At 40.9% G+C, this 17,482-nt stretch overlaps 1 protein-coding gene across 9 annotated transcripts in view; it reads left to right on the top strand.

Moving 5' to 3' along the window:
• The window catches only part of LOC140715456 (uncharacterized), a 274,016-nt gene that overhangs the window by 184,402 nt on the left and 72,132 nt on the right, over positions 1-17,482 (top strand). The window lies entirely within an intron of this gene.

Raw genomic sequence — 17,482 nt, 5'->3', positions numbered from 1 at the left:
AGAGAAGTTTTTTTAAGTAATGAATGAGAGAGGTATGGGGGGGGCACTGGTCCAAGTGTAGGTAGATGCAAGTAGATTGAACATCAGGCTGGCATGAGCTAGATGGACTGAAGGATCTTTCTGTGCTGTAGCGCTCCATGACACTAGCAGTTATTGACACTAAGCTACAATGGGACAGCTTTCTCCTTATTTACTTGTTCTGTATTTACTATGTATGATAAGAGTACTTATCGAAGTATCATAGTGTTGAAGATAATAGTGCTGACGATGAGGTTGCTATTTTACAAACAGAGGCAATGTATAGTGAGGAGAGGCTGTTGATGGGGCAAAATTGCAGTCAACCGAATGAGTTGCAATGTAAAAGGTGGACAAAATTGAAAAGGGTGAATATAGGACTGAAAGGTTTATATTTGAATGTACACAGTATACGGAATAAGGTAGATGAAACTGCAGCACAGTTGCAGATTGGCAGGTATGATGTTGTAGGCATCACTGAATCACGGCTGAGAGAAGATTATAGCTGGGAGCTTAATGTCCAAGGATACACATTATACTGAAAGGACAGGCAGGAAGGCAGAGGGGGTGCCGTTGCTCTGTTTGCAAAAGAAATGAAATCAAAATGTTAGAAAGAGATGACATAGGATCGGAAGGTGTTGAATCATTGTGGATAGAGCTAAGCAACTGCAAGGGTAAAAAGACCCTGATGGGAGTTGTATACAGACCCCTAAACAGTAGAAAAGATGTGGCCTACAAATTGCAAAAGGAGATAGAAATTGCATGCCAAAAGGGCAATGTTACAATAGTCATGGGAAACTTCAATTTTCGGGTCGATTGGGAAAGTCAGGTTGGTGCTGGATTCCAGGAGGAGGGATTTCTGGATTACCCATGAAATCGCTTTTTAGTGCAGCTCATGGTTGAGCCCACTGGGGATCAGCTATTCCGGTCTGGGTGTTGTGCAATGAACCAGAATTGATCAGAGAGCTATGGTCAAAGAACCCTAAGGGCAAGTGATCATAATATGATTGAATTCACCCTGAGATTTGAGAGGGAGAAGTTAAAAACCGTGGAGTAAAGGGAATTACAGAGGCATAGGAGAGGAGTTGACCAGAATTGATTGGAAAAGAACACTGGCAAGGGTAACAGCAGAGCAGCAGTGGCTGGAATTTCTGGAAGGAATTCAGAAGGCACAGGATATACCTATCCCAAAGAGGAAGAAATATTCTAAAGGTAAGATGACACAACCGTGTCTAACGAGAAGTCAAAGCCAATATAGAAGCCAGAGAGAGGACACACGATAGAGCAAAAATTAGTAGGAAGTTAAAGGACTGCAAAGTTTTTAAAAAACCAACAGAAGGCAACTAAAAAAGTCATTAAGAAGGTAGAGATGGAATACAAAGGTAAGCAAGCCAATAATATTAAAGAGGATACCAAAAGTTTCTTCAGACATATACATTGTGAGAGAGGTGAGAGTGGATATTGGACCGCTGGAAAACAATGCTGAAGATGTAGTAATGGGGGACAAGGAAATGGCAGATGAACTGAATAAGTATTTTGCATCACTTTTCACAGTGGAAGACACTAGCAGTACGGTGGAAGTTCCAGGTGTCAGGGGTCATGAAGTGTGTGAAGTTACCATTACTAGAGGGAAAGTTCTTGGGAAACTGAATGGTTGAAGGTGGATAAGTACCTGGACCAGATGGCGTAGACCCAGGGTTCTGAAAGAGGTGGCTGAAGAGAATATGGAGGTATTATTATTGATTTTTGAAGAATCACTCAATTCTGAAATGGTTTCAGAAGACTGGAAAATTGCAAATGTTACTCCACTCTTCAAGAAGGGAGAAAGGTAGAAGAAAGGAAACTTTTAGTTAGTCTGTTACTAAGGGAGTTAATCTGACCTCAGTGGTCGGGAAGATGTTGGAGTCTATTATTAAGGATGATATCTCAGGGTATTTGGAGCTACATGATAAAACAGGCTGTAGTCAGCATGGTTTCCTCAAGGGAAAATCTTGCCTGACAAATATGTTGGAATTCTTTGAAGAAATAACAAGCAGCATAGACAAATAAGAATCTGTGGATGTTGTGTATTTGGATTTTCAGAAGGCCTTTGATAAGGTGCCACACACAAGGCTGCTTAACTAGCTACAAGCCTCTGGTATTACAGAAAAGACTCTAGCATGGATCAAGCAGTGGCTGATTGGCAGGAGGCAAAGACTGTGAAAAAAGGGAGCCCTTTTCTGGCTGGCTGTCGGTGACTAGTGGTTTTCCACATGGGTCTATGTTGGGACCAATTCTTTTGATGTTGTATGCTAATGATTTGGATGATGGAATTGATGGCTTCATTTCAAAGTTTGCAGACAATAGAAAGATAGGTGGAGGGGCAGCTGGTTTTGAGGAAATAGGGAAGCTACAGAAAGACTTAAACAGATTAGGGGAATGGGTGAAGATGTGACAGATGAAATACAGTGTTGGGAAGTATATGGTCGTGCATTTTCTTAGAAGCAATGAAAGGGTTGACTACTTCTAAATGGAGAGAAAATACACAAAAAAACTGAGTTGCAAAGGATCTTGGGAGTCTTTGTGCAGGATTCCCTAAAAGTTAATTTGCTGTTGAGTCTGTGATGAGGAAGGTAAATGCAATGCTTGCAAGAGGACTAGAGTAAAAAGCAAGGATGTGATGTTGAGCCTTTATAAAGCACTGGTGAGGCTTCACTTGGAGTATTGTCAGCTGTTTTGGGCCCCTTATCTTAGAAAGGATGTGTTGAAACTGGAGAGGGTTCAAAGGAGGTTCACAAAAATGTTTGCAGGATTGATGGCTCTGAGCCTGTATTCATTAGAATTCGAGGAATGAGGGGTGACATTTCACAAATCAATGAATATGTTGTGAAAAAAAGATCACTCCTACTTGTACATAGTTTTCTCCTTTTGCTTGTTCTTTCTTTTCTCTCTTTTCTATGAGTGTATACCTCAGATAAATATTATGTGGAGATTTGTGGCATATATGACTAAATGATATTTATGTACAATATCTGAAATACATCTTATGGAAATGTTTGTTTGATGATGAACTTCAATAAAAAATAAATTACAAAAAAAAAGAAACCTATTGAACGGTGAAATGCCTTGATAAAGTGAATGTGGAGGGATGTTTCCACATGGAGAGGATGTTTCCAATGGTGGGAGGGTCTAAGGCCAGAATAGAGGGATGTCCTTTTACAAAAAAGATGAGGAGGAATTTCTTTAACCAGAGTGCGGTGAATCTGGAATTCTTTGCCACAGGCATTTGTGGAGGCCAAATCTTCATGTATATTTAAGGCAATGGTTGATAGATTCTTGATTGGTTAATGCAGGAAGGAATACGGAGAGAAGGCAGGAAATTGGGGCTGAGTGGAAAATTGGATCAGCCATGATGAAATGGAGCAGAATTGATTGGCCAAATGGCCTAATTCTGCTCCTATATCTCGTGGACTTATGGTCCTTTAACACAAGAAGTAATTTCCACCCTGCAGAATCAGAATCAGGTTTATTATCATCGGCATGTGATATGAAATTTGTTAATGTAGCATCAGCAATTCAATGCAATACATAATCTAGCAGAGAAAATTTTTAAAAAAATAAACAAGTAAATCAGATACATATATTGAATAGAATTTAAAAAACATGCAAAAACAGAAATACTGTATATTTTTTAAAAAGTGAGGTAGTGTCCAAAGATTCAATGTCCATTTGGGAATCAGATGACAGAAGGGAAGAAGCTGTTCCTGAATCGCTGAGTGTGTGCCTTCAGGCTTCTGTATCTCCTACCTGATGGTAACAGTGAGAAAACTGCATGCCCTGGGTGCTGGAGGTCTTTAATAATGGACGCTGCTTTTCTGAGACACTGCTTCCTAAAGATGTCCTGGGTACTTTGTAGGCTAGTACCCAAGATGGAGCTGACTAGATTTACAACCTTCTGCAGCTTCTTCCAGTCATGCAGTAGCCCTTCCATACCAGACAGTGATGCAGCCTGTCGGAATGCTCTCCACGGTACAACTAGAGAAGCATTTGAGTGTATTTGTTGACATGCCAAATCTCTTCAAACTCCTAAAAAAGCATAGCCGCTGTCTTGCCTTCTTTATAACTACATCAACATTGGGACCAGGTTAGATCCTCAGAGATCTTGACATCCAGGAACTTGAAACTACTCAGCCTCTCCACTTCTGATCCCTCTATGAGAATTGGTATGCGTTCCTTCGTCTTACCCTTCCAGAAGTCCACAATCGGCTCCTTTGTCTTACTGGCGTTGAATTTCTCATCACCACCTGAGATTCTATGAACAATGGTTGTATTATCATCAAATTTATAGATGGTTTTGAGCAATGCCTATCCACATATTCATGTGTATATAGACAGTAGAGCAGTGGGCTAAGCACACACCCCTGAGGTGCACCAGTGTTGATTGTCAGCGAGGAAGATATGTTAGCACCAATCAACACAGATTGTGGTCTCCTGGTTAGGAAGTCGAGGATCTAATTGCAGAGGGAGATACAGAGGCCCAGGTTCTACAACTTCTCAATCAGGATTGTGGGAATGATGGTATTAAATGCTGAGCTATAGTCTATGAACAGCATCCTGGCATAGGTGTTTGCGTTGTCCAGGTGGTCTAAAGCCATGTGAAGAGCCATGGAGATTGCATCTGCTGTTGACGTATTGTGCCGATAGGCAAATTGCAATGGGTCCAGGTCCTTGCTGAGGCAGGAGTTCAGTCTAGTCATGACCAACCTCTCAAAGCATTTCATCACTGTCAGTGTGAGTGCTACTGGGTGATAGTCATTAAAGCAGCCCACATTATTCTTCTTAGGCACTGGTATAATTGTTGCCTTTTTGAAGCAAGTAGGAACTTCTGCCTGTAACAGTGAGAGGTTAGGCCTAGCAAATTGATCCACATCCTTTTCGAATGACTGATGTACTCAGAGGCATGCAAAATAATTCACACATACAGTACTGTGCAAAGTCTTAGGCACATATATGTAACTATTTGCACTGAGTTTTGCACAGTACTGTAACGATTTTACATATTGCACTGTACTGCCGCTGCAAAATAAAACAAATTTCATGTCATATGTGAGTGATGATAAATCTGATTCTGATATGGATCTCTATTATGGACTGAGTAGGGAAAGGTCAGGGAGAGGGGAGCCATGGTTGGGGAAAAAGGGAAGGTAGAGGAGAGGGAGCAGGAAGCACCAGAGAGACATTCTGTAATGATCAATAAACCAATGCTTGGAATCAAATGACCTTGTCTGGTGTCTCAGGGCTGGGTGTGTCTGTATCTACACCAGCCCCCACCCCACCCTAACACTCCTTCTTTGTCATATGTCCCATACCCCTCCCACAGTGCTCCACCCTTTCCATTCCCATCTTCCTTTGCTCCCACCAGATTTACAAACTCACTCTCCACTCCACGTTGATAAATACAGTACTGTGAAAAAGTCTTAGGCACCCTAGCAATATATTTGTGCCCCAGACATTTGCACAGTCTATATTTCCAAATACTACCAATTCTAAACAGATACGTGGCTTCTAACTACCTGAGTAGAATATTAAATTATTCAAGTTTCTTCAATGATATAAGTTGTAACAAACCACTTTTAATGATTCTGGAGAGGCTTGACAAATGTGTCTTTGATCACTACAGCTGCAAGTGTGAGAGTTTTGGCTGCTGGTTCAATTACCTCCTGACATTTGGTTTCACTGAAGTCATTGAAACTTGATGTACAGGGGTTAGTACAATTAGTGTTCGGTCACCTTACACCCATTCATTGCTAGCAACAGACAAGCATGTCCCCCCCCCCAGTTACTCGACCCTCCAAAATGGAATGGTATTAAGTATATAGACAGAATTCAGAATCAGGTTTAATATCACTGGCATATATCGTGAAATTTGTTAATGTGATGTCAGTAGTACAATGCAATGCAACTGTGAATTACAGTAAGTATACATATATAGTAGCTAAATTAAATAAGTAGTGCGGAAAGTAGAAATAAAGTAGTGTGGCGGTGTTCAATGTCCATTCAGAAATCAGATGGCAGAGGGAATGAAGCTGTAACTGAATCTTTTGAGGTTGTGCCTTCAGGCTTCTGTACCTCCTTCCTGATGGGAGCAATGAGAAGAGGGCATGTTCTGGGTGATGGGGTCTCTCATGATGGACACTGCCTTTCTGAGCCACTGTTCCCTGAAGGTGTCCTGCATACTACGGAGGCTAGTGCCCGTGTTGGAGCTGTCTGATTTCTTTGTTGCATTTGAATTTCCGTTGAACTTGCCTGGCAGGTTTCCCAAGGCAGTGAAAGATCTGTTCCATGACAAAATAACGGATTTGTTTTTTGTTCCAGGATCACATTTTCTAACTTCCTTCACAATTATTTAAATCACCATTGCACTAACCCTGGCTCACCACGTCTCTGCATGATTAGGACCATTTTGAACCTGCACTATATAGCCAAAAGAGAACATTATCAGGGTTAAAACTCTTTTCTGCCTCATTGCCACATATAATGTTTTTTTTATTCTTTATTTGACAGAAGCCTCATTACTGTCTGTAAATTGGGGTCCTTTAGATTTCATATGCTGGCAAGATATGTTGGGGTGAGATGCATACCACTGTGAATAGTTGCAGTGAATTATTGTGGCTGCTTAATCCATTGATGTGTTCTGGTCAATGCAGGTGACCTGCAAAAGAGAATGTGAGAAATTAAAGTGTGCCATTTGAGCTATTTGGCAGATTACTATTCAATTATGTTGTTTAAGGGTTGGAGAGTGGAGAGAGTCACTTTTTCTACATTTGTGACAATGATTTTACAAACCCTTTATTGAAAGCACGTCTCTATCAGAGAAGCCCTTGCTGCCCTTTTAGTTAATACCTCTTCTCTCTGTTCTGCTGGAAGGTGAGGCTAGAAGTGTTCAATTGGAATCTTACCTTGGCAGCTCGCCTCGTTCATCTCCTCTTTCTGCTGTTTTTCCTCAGCCCGTCTCTCATGCTGCTCTTCCTCCAGCGCTGGCTGCTGTCTTCAGATTTCTAAGTAATGTACAGTAAGTCTTAGGCATATAGAGTATATATTGCTAGTGTGCCTAAGACTTTTATACAGTGCTGAATTTGTCAATATGGAGTGGAGAGTGAGTTTGTAAATCTGGCAGGAGCAAAGAATGTTGGTAATATTGAGGGTGGAGTGCTGTGGGAGGGGTGTGGGACAGGTGACAGAGAAGGAGAGCCAGGGACGGAGGGGTAGCAGTGGTGCAGACACACCCAGCCCTGAGAGACCAGGTAAGGTCATTTGATTCCAAACAATTGGTTTAGTGATCTCTGGTGTTTCTTTGGTGCTTCCTGCTCCCGTCCCCTCTCCCTGACCCCTTCCCACTCCCAGTCCACAACAAAGCTCCATATCAGAATCAGGTTTATCATCACTCACGTATGTCATGAAATTTGTTTATTGATTGAGATACAAGGTGCAATTGGCTCTTTCAGCCCTTTGAGCCGAATTCCCGATTTAACCCCAGCCTAATCACTGGACAATTTACACTGGCCAATTAACCTACCAAATGATACGTCTTTGTATTTTGGGAAGAAACCGGAGCACCCGGAGGAAACCCACATGGTCATGGGGAAAATGAACAAACTCCTTACAGGCGACAGCGGGAATCGAACCCTGGTCACCGTTACTTTAAAGTGTTGTGCTTAGCACTATGCCACTGCGGTGACCTGCAGTAAACAAAAACAGTTGTTTTGTTCTGTTGCAACAGTACAGTGCAATACATAAAATTATTATAGTAATGAGCAAGTAAAGAGTCTTGGGTACTCTAGATATATATATGAGCCTAAGAGCTTTGCACAGTACTGTAGTCCACGTGTAATTGTGAAGTCTCTGTACTTCAAGGTAGGCCTGGCCTGGCGCAGACAGTGGAATTCCATGTTCCAAAGTCTGATGTTATTTTTCATAATGATACCAGTGTTTGCATGAATCTTTTTGTACTGACACTCTGTAGGGTTGAAAATTAGAGTGCAGGAGAGGGTGCCCTTGTTCACCCTTCTGGGCCGAGTTGGCATGTAATGGCTGGCAGTTTCGTTGTCGAAAGGACAGAAGTACAATTGCTACTTCCCACAAAGCAGGACTTCGCCATTAGGGAAATTTTCTGTTCATTAATAACCACCGTACATTGAGCAAGTTATTAAAAGGGACGCATGAGTGTAACCAATGGCTAGTTAGCTTCAGTGCTAGGATGCTGCTTTCTCCATATTGACATTGAAGTAGCCCAATTCATTATTCCATGAACGTGTGACTTGGTGACCTCTGTGATGTTGCAGTGAGCAGCAAACTGTGGTACAAGGGAAAGAATTGCTGCAGCTGTTTGAAAAGATCCTGAGGCAATATATCCGAGCATTAATGTAAGTTTGACCTCCAGGGAGGTGACAGTTATCGGGAGCGCTGCATACTCAGGGCCCTTAGTATTGTCAAGGATCCCACCCATCCACCCAGCATCCTCTTTGACTTTCTACCATCAGGCAGGAGACACCGATGTATAAGGACAAGAACGGTCAGGATGGGAAACAGTTTCTTCCCTCAGGCCATTGGGCTTCTGAACTCCCTGCCGCATCACATTCAAAGAGTCATTAGATAATTTGCTCTGTACCCTACAATATTTAATTTATACACTTTACTTTGTTTATCCATCTAGATTTCATTTGTACGTTTAATCCTTACTTTCCTAAGTTATTGTTTGTTCCATGTGTGTTACATGATAATATAGAAAGAAAAAAAATCTCTATAATCATAACTGGTTGGCTAGGTACAGCTCAAATACCATTTATAAATTTGCTGATGATACAACCATTGTTGGTAGAATCTCAAAAGGAGATGAGAGGGCGTACAGGAGCGAGATAAAGCAGCTGGTTGAGTGGTGTCATGGTAAGAGCCTTGTACACCATGTCAGTGAGACAAAAGAGCTGATTGTGCAAACCAATACTCATAGGGGGTTCAGGGGTGGAGAGAGTGAGCATTTTCAAGTTCATTGGTGTCAAGATCTCTGAGGATCTTGCCTTGTATTTGTGAGGGTAGAAACCGGCAAATAGGGCTGAGGTGAAAAACACGTTAACTAAGAAGATTCTAAACAGGAGACGAACATAGATAATATGCTGATCCAGTTACAAGACTATCAATGCAAATAGAAAATCTCATATTCAAATTGCTGGCGGGTTGGAGATACATCGCCACTAAAGGAGGTATTAGCCTCTCCTTCCCTTCACTAGCCTACAGGTCACCTTTGGGCAAGGTGTAGCACCTGCTTAACACCCTGCCCCTCCCCCATCGATCAGGGTCATGTGATGCAATGGGGAGCAATCTCTTCAGTGCCTGGTGACAGTGGTCACATAACCAGGATTTGTTATGCTCATACGACCATCCACCACCTGCTCCCATGGCTTCACATGACCCTGATCAGAGTGCTAGGCAGGCGCTACAGCTTTTCCAAGGGTGACCTGCAGGCTAGCGGAGGGGAGGAGTGCCTTACCCCTCCTTTGGTAGAGACACATCTCCAGCTACCGCCCCCCCCCCCCCCCCCCCCCAGCGAAGATACAAACAGCTGGTGCAGGTATTTAGAGAAAAAGCATAAATTTTAAACCAATTAGGTGATGACTGTTTATGAAAATATATTTTAAAAACTGCAGATGTTCGAAACCATCAATAAAATTAGAAAATGCTAGAGAAATTCAACAGATCAGGCAGCATCTGTGGAAAGAGAAACAGAGTTAAGATCTCAGATCGAAGACCTAGTGAAGACTCCTCAACCTGAACTGCAAATTTTGTATAAGTTGGGATATTATTGAGACTTTTGAGTGTGATTTTGGTAACTTTACTAGAGGATGGATGTAGTTGTACTGACCTGAGTGTAGAGAAAATTTACCAGAATGTTTCCTGGACTGGAAGACATTAGTTACAAGGAGAGATTGAATTGTATATTGTTTTTTCCTGGGCTGAAGGAGGCTGAGGGCTAGAGGGTGTATAAAATTGCAAGAGGAATATATCGGGTCGATATTCTAGCTTGGTTATTCAACATTCCTTTGCAATATAAACAGGAGAGTGTTATGGGAGTGATTATTAAAGGCTCTGATGCCATCTACTGCAGACATTATTTTTGTGAGTCAAAGTTCAAATTCTAGTATAGTGAAAGAATTACTGTTGATAGCATATGGTTCCGGTTAAACTGAAAACAGGGGGACCAATAAACCACCAGGCTAAAGATGTATTGTGTGCCTACAATGTCTTTACCATATGGAACAGTTCTTGCAATAGATGAGTGTCTCATTTAACAGAAAGTGAACTGGTTCATTGTGCACTTCATTTGTTCTAAGACAATGACTATAGTTAGTTGTCTTAGAAAGGCCTTTTTTTAAGCAGGTCCTCTTTTTTCCACACTTCTAAACTTCTAAAGGTCATGTATTGTCTGCAACATGATGATGTGGACAACATAGTCTGAGACGTTTACCAGTGATTACTGTAATTTGGCCAGGCACATTACCCAATAGCATATAGTTATCAGCAACAATCTGCACCTTCCTAAATACTAAATTTGTGCTTTCTTTTCTTGTCTTTAAAGAAATGATGAAGTTATTTATGTTCTACATGAAGCATCATAACTTTGACAATGCCCCAATGGATGTAAAGATGAGTGTTGGCATGGAAAAATTATGATTGCTATCTTAAGGACAACTTAATTTGTTGGGTGATAGAAGATATTGCAAGTTTTATAGCTCTTTATAGGTCATGTTCTCAGTTTTATTTTTATTTGCACAGTTTGTATTCTTTTGCACATTGGTGTTTGTCTACTGATATACTCTCTGTTTATCGATGCATAGATTTTCATAGAACTCTTGTATTTCTTCTTCTCTACTCCCCACTCTGGCCTCTTACCTCTTCTTACCTGTCTCTCACTTCCCCTGGGTCCCCTCCTCCTTCCCTTTCTCCTGTGGTTGACTTTCCTCTCCTATCAGATTGTTTCTTCTCCAGCCTTTGACCCACCTGGCTTCACCTATCACCTTCTAGCTAGCCTCTTCCCCTCATCCTGCCTTTTCATTTTGGCATCTTCCCCCTTCCTTCTCAGTCCTGAAGAAGGATCTCAGTCCAAAACATCGAGTATCTATTCACTTCCGTAGATGCTGCCTGACCCTCTGAGTTCCTCCAGCATTTTGTGTGTGTTGCTTTGGATTTTCTTATTCCCTTGTAAGTGTCTGTCACGAAAATGAATCTCAAGGTAGTATATGGTAACGTATACATATTTTGATAATAAATGTACTTTGAACTTTGAAGTTAATGTGACCCATTCCTCAACTGTTAATCTCTACATTTGTCTTCATCAGAAGTCAATAGATAATGATTAGAAACAGTGACCCTTGGCAAGTTTTCTTGCCCTAACGCTGCAATGAGATCATTGTATGAATACAGACCTGGGAATGAGTCAGAGAGTTTGCTGATCTTTACGAAGTTTGTCAATCTCAATGAGCCACTGATTGTCAATGGCATTTTTAGTAGATTCTATCATGCACTTTGAAATAATTTTTGTGATTTGCCAAATTCCATTCAAAGTTTGACTTGCTAAGCCATGCAATTCCTGACAATCTTGCCTTTATCTTAAGAGATAGAGGTACTTAAAAATAATGAGGAGAAGAGATCTAAAGTGGGAACAGTCAAATGGAAAAGAATCCAAGTATGTTTTGCCCCTCCACAAAAGTCATGGGAAAAAGATGTGTTTCTTTGTATGTTGCTTTTCATGTGAACTAAATAGAACCATGATAAACATAATAAATAAAAAATGTTATATTCGTATTGCAGTTTTCGTGGGTGGGATACCTGGACTGTAAAAAGGAAGTTGCTGTACAGAGACACCAATTTCACTCCAGGCATTAAAATTAATGAGCCTACTAATATTTTAGAAACAATTCTCCTGAATTTCTAGGTTAAGTCAGGAGCTGAGGACACTACATACTTTGGACTGGGACTTGAGCCTGTGATTTATGATGTCAGCAGTTGCATGTGAAAAATAATGCATGTGTGCCCATTGTGCTTAATGTGGAGATTTAAACAAGAGGCATGACACTCCTGAGCGTCTGAATTTCAAGCCCATTGTATTTAAGGAAAGGTGAATAGCTGCATAAAGGAAGTCTCGTGGGAGACTGAATGGATTTAACATGTTCTTTCCCTCGATGTCAGCGAAATGTATTGTCCTATCTAGATAGGGACTGACCTATTTATGCTACAAAAAGTCTTTTGTTTCCAGATCAAGTTATTGATTATTTCTGAGGCAGAAGAAATTTAAACATATCTATTCTTTTGAAAAATATGTTTTTTTTATATATTTTTGCTTTGTTGAATCAAATTCAGACATATCATCTTTTTACTTTCTATTTCCAAATCTTTGTGCCATGCACAAGTCAGTCAGAGGAATGAGAAACACAAGTAAATAGCAATACTCGGGTACTCACATCCAAATTACCCATGTGTTTTGTGTTCTTTCAGCGCTGTAAATTAGAGGTAGTCAGGGAGCACGCATGCCCGAGAGATTGATAAACCTAACCCCTGCAGTGATGTAAATGGGAACTGCATATTTTTCCTTTTCTTTCTGCCCACTGGGAAGGTGAGGACGAGGCACAATGCTATTTGTCCCGGTCTACCCCGGCCTGAATTTCATCATGCATGAAATGAACAATCTCTAGATGTCTTAATTTATGCACTCATCATATCCAATTTGCAGCTATGTCTTACAAAGTACAGGAACCGACTCTGATTTAATATGAGTCCAATTAAAGAAGTACCAAATTTAAAAGCAAATGCCGAGTGCCTAACAATAGAATGGTACTGATTCATAGAGCATCAGACATAGGAACAGAATTAGGCCATTTGGCCCATCGAGTCTGCTCTGCCATTTCTCATAGCTGATCCAATTTTCCTCTCAGCCCCAATCTCCTGCCTTCCCCCCATCCCCATAGCCCTTCATACCCTGACCAATCAAGAATCTATCAAACTCTTTCTTAAATATATATAAAAACTTGGCCTCCACAGCAGCTTGTGCAACTAATTCTGCAGATTCACTACACTCTGGCTAAAGAAAGTCCTCCTCATCTCTATTCTAATAGGACACCCCTCTATTCTGAGGCTGTGTCCTCTGGTCTTAGACTCTCCCACCAGAGGAAACATCCTCTCCACATCCACTCTATCAAGGCCTTTCACCATTCGATAGATTTCAACGTTGTCACCCCAGTTTCAGCATGTCCTTTCTAAGATCAGCACATCCTTTCTAAGAACACATAAATCATTTTCCACTGCCTTAATCCACATCTTAACCAATCTTTCCTGCCATTCAGCTGCTCAAATGACTTGAAGCCAAGACTAGATCACTAACGTGGTTTTCAGAAACTGGCAATCTCAATGTGTAACTAAACACACTGACAATATCAGGGACATGCTTCTTATGGATAAATGCTCAGACTAGATTTTTTAACTAAATCATATTTTTGTGCTGCATTTATGCAACCAGCTGACCTTTTATAGACATTTACAAATATCTATTAATAAAGATGCACATCAGTATTTTGGATGGGGGGTTGGAGATAGGTCGCTACCAAAGGAGTTGTAAGGCGCTCCTTCTCTCCGCTAGACTGCAGGTCACCCTTGGGCAAGGTGTAGCACCTGCTTAGCCCTGCCCCCCCCCCCCCCCCAATTAGGGTCACATGAAGCCATGGGAGCAGGTGGTGGATGGTCGTATGAGCTGCTGGTGCATACCATATGTCCTGGTTATGTAACTACTGACGCCAACAAGCAGACAATCTCTGAAGTGCATTGATAATGGCTGAGGTCACCCGTCTTGTAACGATACTACACAGAAGAAGGCAATGGCAAACCATTTCTGTAGAAAAATTTGCCAAGAACAATCATGGTCATGAGAGCATGGTTGCCCACATCATACAACACAGCACATAGTGATGATGATGATGATCAGTATTTTGTTTTTTTTAATTATTGATTCACTAGAATTGCGACTTAATAAAGAATAAGGACTGAAGCAGAATGAAAGAAGATTTTGAGATCTGAGCTCTGTTGAAAGGATTGAAATGTATTGTCTTAATTGGTTCTAAATGATAACGATTTGATTGAGCTCGAGCAGTTCAGCCTCGGAAGCCTGTTGTTCAGTGCGATCTTAATGTTGCACGCATCATTGCGTATCTGTCATTCCGGAAGCTTCAAAATGATCAATGAGGCAACGATGCAAAAGACCTACCATTATGCATTAGGAAGCAGGGAACCGAGAGGTTACCTAGTAAGCAGCTCCATTAGTTAGAAATTGCTTTGGGTGAAACTAGATTTCACCTTCAGCCGCACTAAGAATAACAATTGGTCCCAACAATATTATGTGGCTTTAATAAATGTGCTAACATTACTTTAAGGTACTATGGTGACTTCAGTGGATGGAAATGTTTTATGTTACTGGCTTCCTGATCGACGTTCTTGCTTTGAGTATATATGAGGTTGCTGCTCCTAATAAATCACTGTAACAGTATCATCACTGATTCAAACCCCATTAAGAAGAAACTGTCTCCTTTGATATACATTTTAATGCAGAAAGAGGACTATAAATCGAGCATTTGAAACCATTTTTGATGAAGCGTGAATTATTGCCCTGAAATAAGATTGAGTACATACATTTCAGAAGGATATCTGTGTTTTTCATTCCATTTCATAAAACTCTAGGTAATGCCTGCTGGCTTTATTCCTTTGTCTCCTTCACTTGAACCCAATCACACAGTTTTGGAGATAATGGAAGTAGCAGAAGCCTTACATCACAGCTCAAGGATGTGTGATTTTTTTTCTCAATAATGATGATGCCAGCAAGAGGGAGGGACTTGGTATATGCTTTCATGCTCAAACAATTCCTAGAATCTGCAAACCTATACATTTTAATATTTTTTATTTACAATCCTCAAATCGTGTTGCCAAATTACTTTTACTATGTAGTTTTTAAAACAAAAATGTAGAGTACCACATTGGAATTGAGGTTTTAGAAGGAGATACTATCACAGCAGTGAAAAGGTCAGGTGAGAACTGACAGTCTATGGAACAGGCAGATTATTATAATTATAAACCAATATGAAAATAAATTCAGGTTGATTCAATACTGCTAGTACATTGAGTTTAGAAATCTATCATAACCATTTTAATTTTATTTAAAAGTTCATAGCCAAAGAGGAAATAAATAAATGAATACAGACTTTTTAGTGATAATGAAATCTTGTCTGTTCTACAATAAAAATTAATAAATTTCCGTGTTGTCACAGTATACCCCGGCCAGCCTAATGCTTCTTTGAATTGTGACTGAATACACTGGTGAGAGGTGATAGGCAGTGTGCAGAATTTGCCCCGGGTCATTTGCTGCCTAGGAAACGGGTCAGCCTTGAGGTTGGTGGTGCAGCGCAGCTGAAGCCTGCACAGTTACTGGGGTTTGAAAATGAAAGAATTGGCAGAGATCAAGGATACAGTCCTCTTTCCTTTTAAAATAATACTGATCACTATTAGAAGTACTTTTAATCTCAGAGTGATCCTCTTGTCCACATGTCAATTTACAGCTTTTTTAAAGAGAGAAAGTCGAGCACATTGTAAATTGGCTTTACAGTGCTGGCTGGTCGATAATACTGTGTTCGGTTGCAGCAGATATTGCTGGCTTTGTTTTCTTTATTCCTTTACTGGTTTCTATCTTCCTCCACTCCTGATTGAACTGGTTCATTCTTACATGTAATTATCTATTCCTTTATAGTGACTCCCCCCACCCAATCAGCAAAAGATGGGGATCTATAAGGTGATTTACCTTGAACATGATTTTAACTCATCATGGCTTCTTTCATGAATACAGAACCCATAATAGTGTTTCACTGTGCAGAATCAGCACACTTACTAACACAGTGTTTACCCATCCCTCTATACATGTTTAGTTTCCTCTGTTCGTTTTCAGGGGCTCCCGACTGCTTAATGGTTCTGGCCCATGGCATAGTAAAGGTTGGGGACCTCTGGTAGGGGAAGCAGGAGGTAATGTTGATACACAAAGTCCATCCTTGTTTGTGCTCGAGAAGTACCTGGTGGGCCGCTTTGAATCACTGCAGTCTAGATGGTGCTTATAAACAGGAATTTTAGAATTTTAATCTGCCCATGAAGTTGCAGGGGTTGATTTTTGTCCAAATTATGTGCAACTTGAAGGGGACTTAGTGTTGGTGGACTTGTCATGCACTAACTGCTCTGTTTGGAAGGGCATTGAAAGAAGGGGGGGACGAAGAAACCGTAAAATGAAGGGAAACACACAAAATGCTGGATAATAAGCATGTCAGACAGTATCTTGGGAGAGAAATAAACAGTTGATGTTTAGGGCTGAGTATTAGTATGAAGGTACAATAATGCGTTCCTCACTGCACTCGAGGAGTGTGTGGTGAGCACCCTTCTTGAGCTGCTGGTGTTGATGAAGTTGCAGTCAAAAGGCTGGTGGGTAAGGCATTTCAGGATCTGGACCCAGTGATGGTGAAGGAGCCACGCTACGTTTTCAGTACAGGGCCACGCACAACTTAGAGCAAAGCTGAAATTCGTTGGGATTTTCCCATACAGCTGCTGATGGACTGTGTGGATCGGAGAGATGTGACTGCAGATTTGCGAGGGTGATTCCCAACCTGACGTCCATCTGACACTATCTTAAACTGAGAAAAATATGCAAATTTTAAAAAATATTTCTTAGCATTTAGTGACAAGGGGTAAGGTGGGTGATTTAATTTGAGGGTTCAATGGCCTACTCCTGTTCCTGTTTTATTGTGAAGCCTTGATATCTCCTAACATTATCTCAAACTGACGGTCGCTTTAGAGAAGCGGTCTGCCCAGTCCACAAGTCTCTATGTTCATCGATTTGAATATTGTGATGACACAATTTTGACACTTACCTTTTGTTATCATTGTGCATCTGCTACAGTTATTGTCAGCTGAAATGTTGGCTCTATTTCATTGTTGCTATTTTGGATCAATTTTAAAAAATCTGCTGAAAAAGAACAAAGTGTTAATTTCTAAAATCTTTATCCTTGATGCAGAATTAGGCATGTAAAAACATAGGGGGCCGGTATAGCAGAATCAAAGCATCATACTGCTGCAGCGACTATCTCATTGTATGTGTCGAACAAAAATACCCTCCTGGTAATGGTAGGCTCCAGGCACTGGTGCTGCGAAAGCAAGACTGGGCTTTGCAATCTCATTTAAATTCAGTGAATATAATAGAACAGGATCTAGTCAATCAAGTGGTTGGTGCTGTCGGATACGACACTGAAGACCTTCTGCTGCATTGGCTTACGCGGTGCCAGCAGCCGGTTCACAACATGAATGGAAAATGATGAGACCCAGTGTAAAAGCAGTCACTGTCTGCCATACAGGGGGCTTATGA

Source organism: Hemitrygon akajei, chromosome 23, assembly GCF_048418815.1.
Source record: "Hemitrygon akajei chromosome 23, sHemAka1.3, whole genome shotgun sequence".
In the NCBI taxonomy this organism is placed as follows: domain Eukaryota; kingdom Metazoa; phylum Chordata; class Chondrichthyes; order Myliobatiformes; family Dasyatidae; genus Hemitrygon; species Hemitrygon akajei.
Note: the sequence above shows the minus strand (reverse complement) of the source record. Positions and strands in the feature narration are given on the sequence as shown.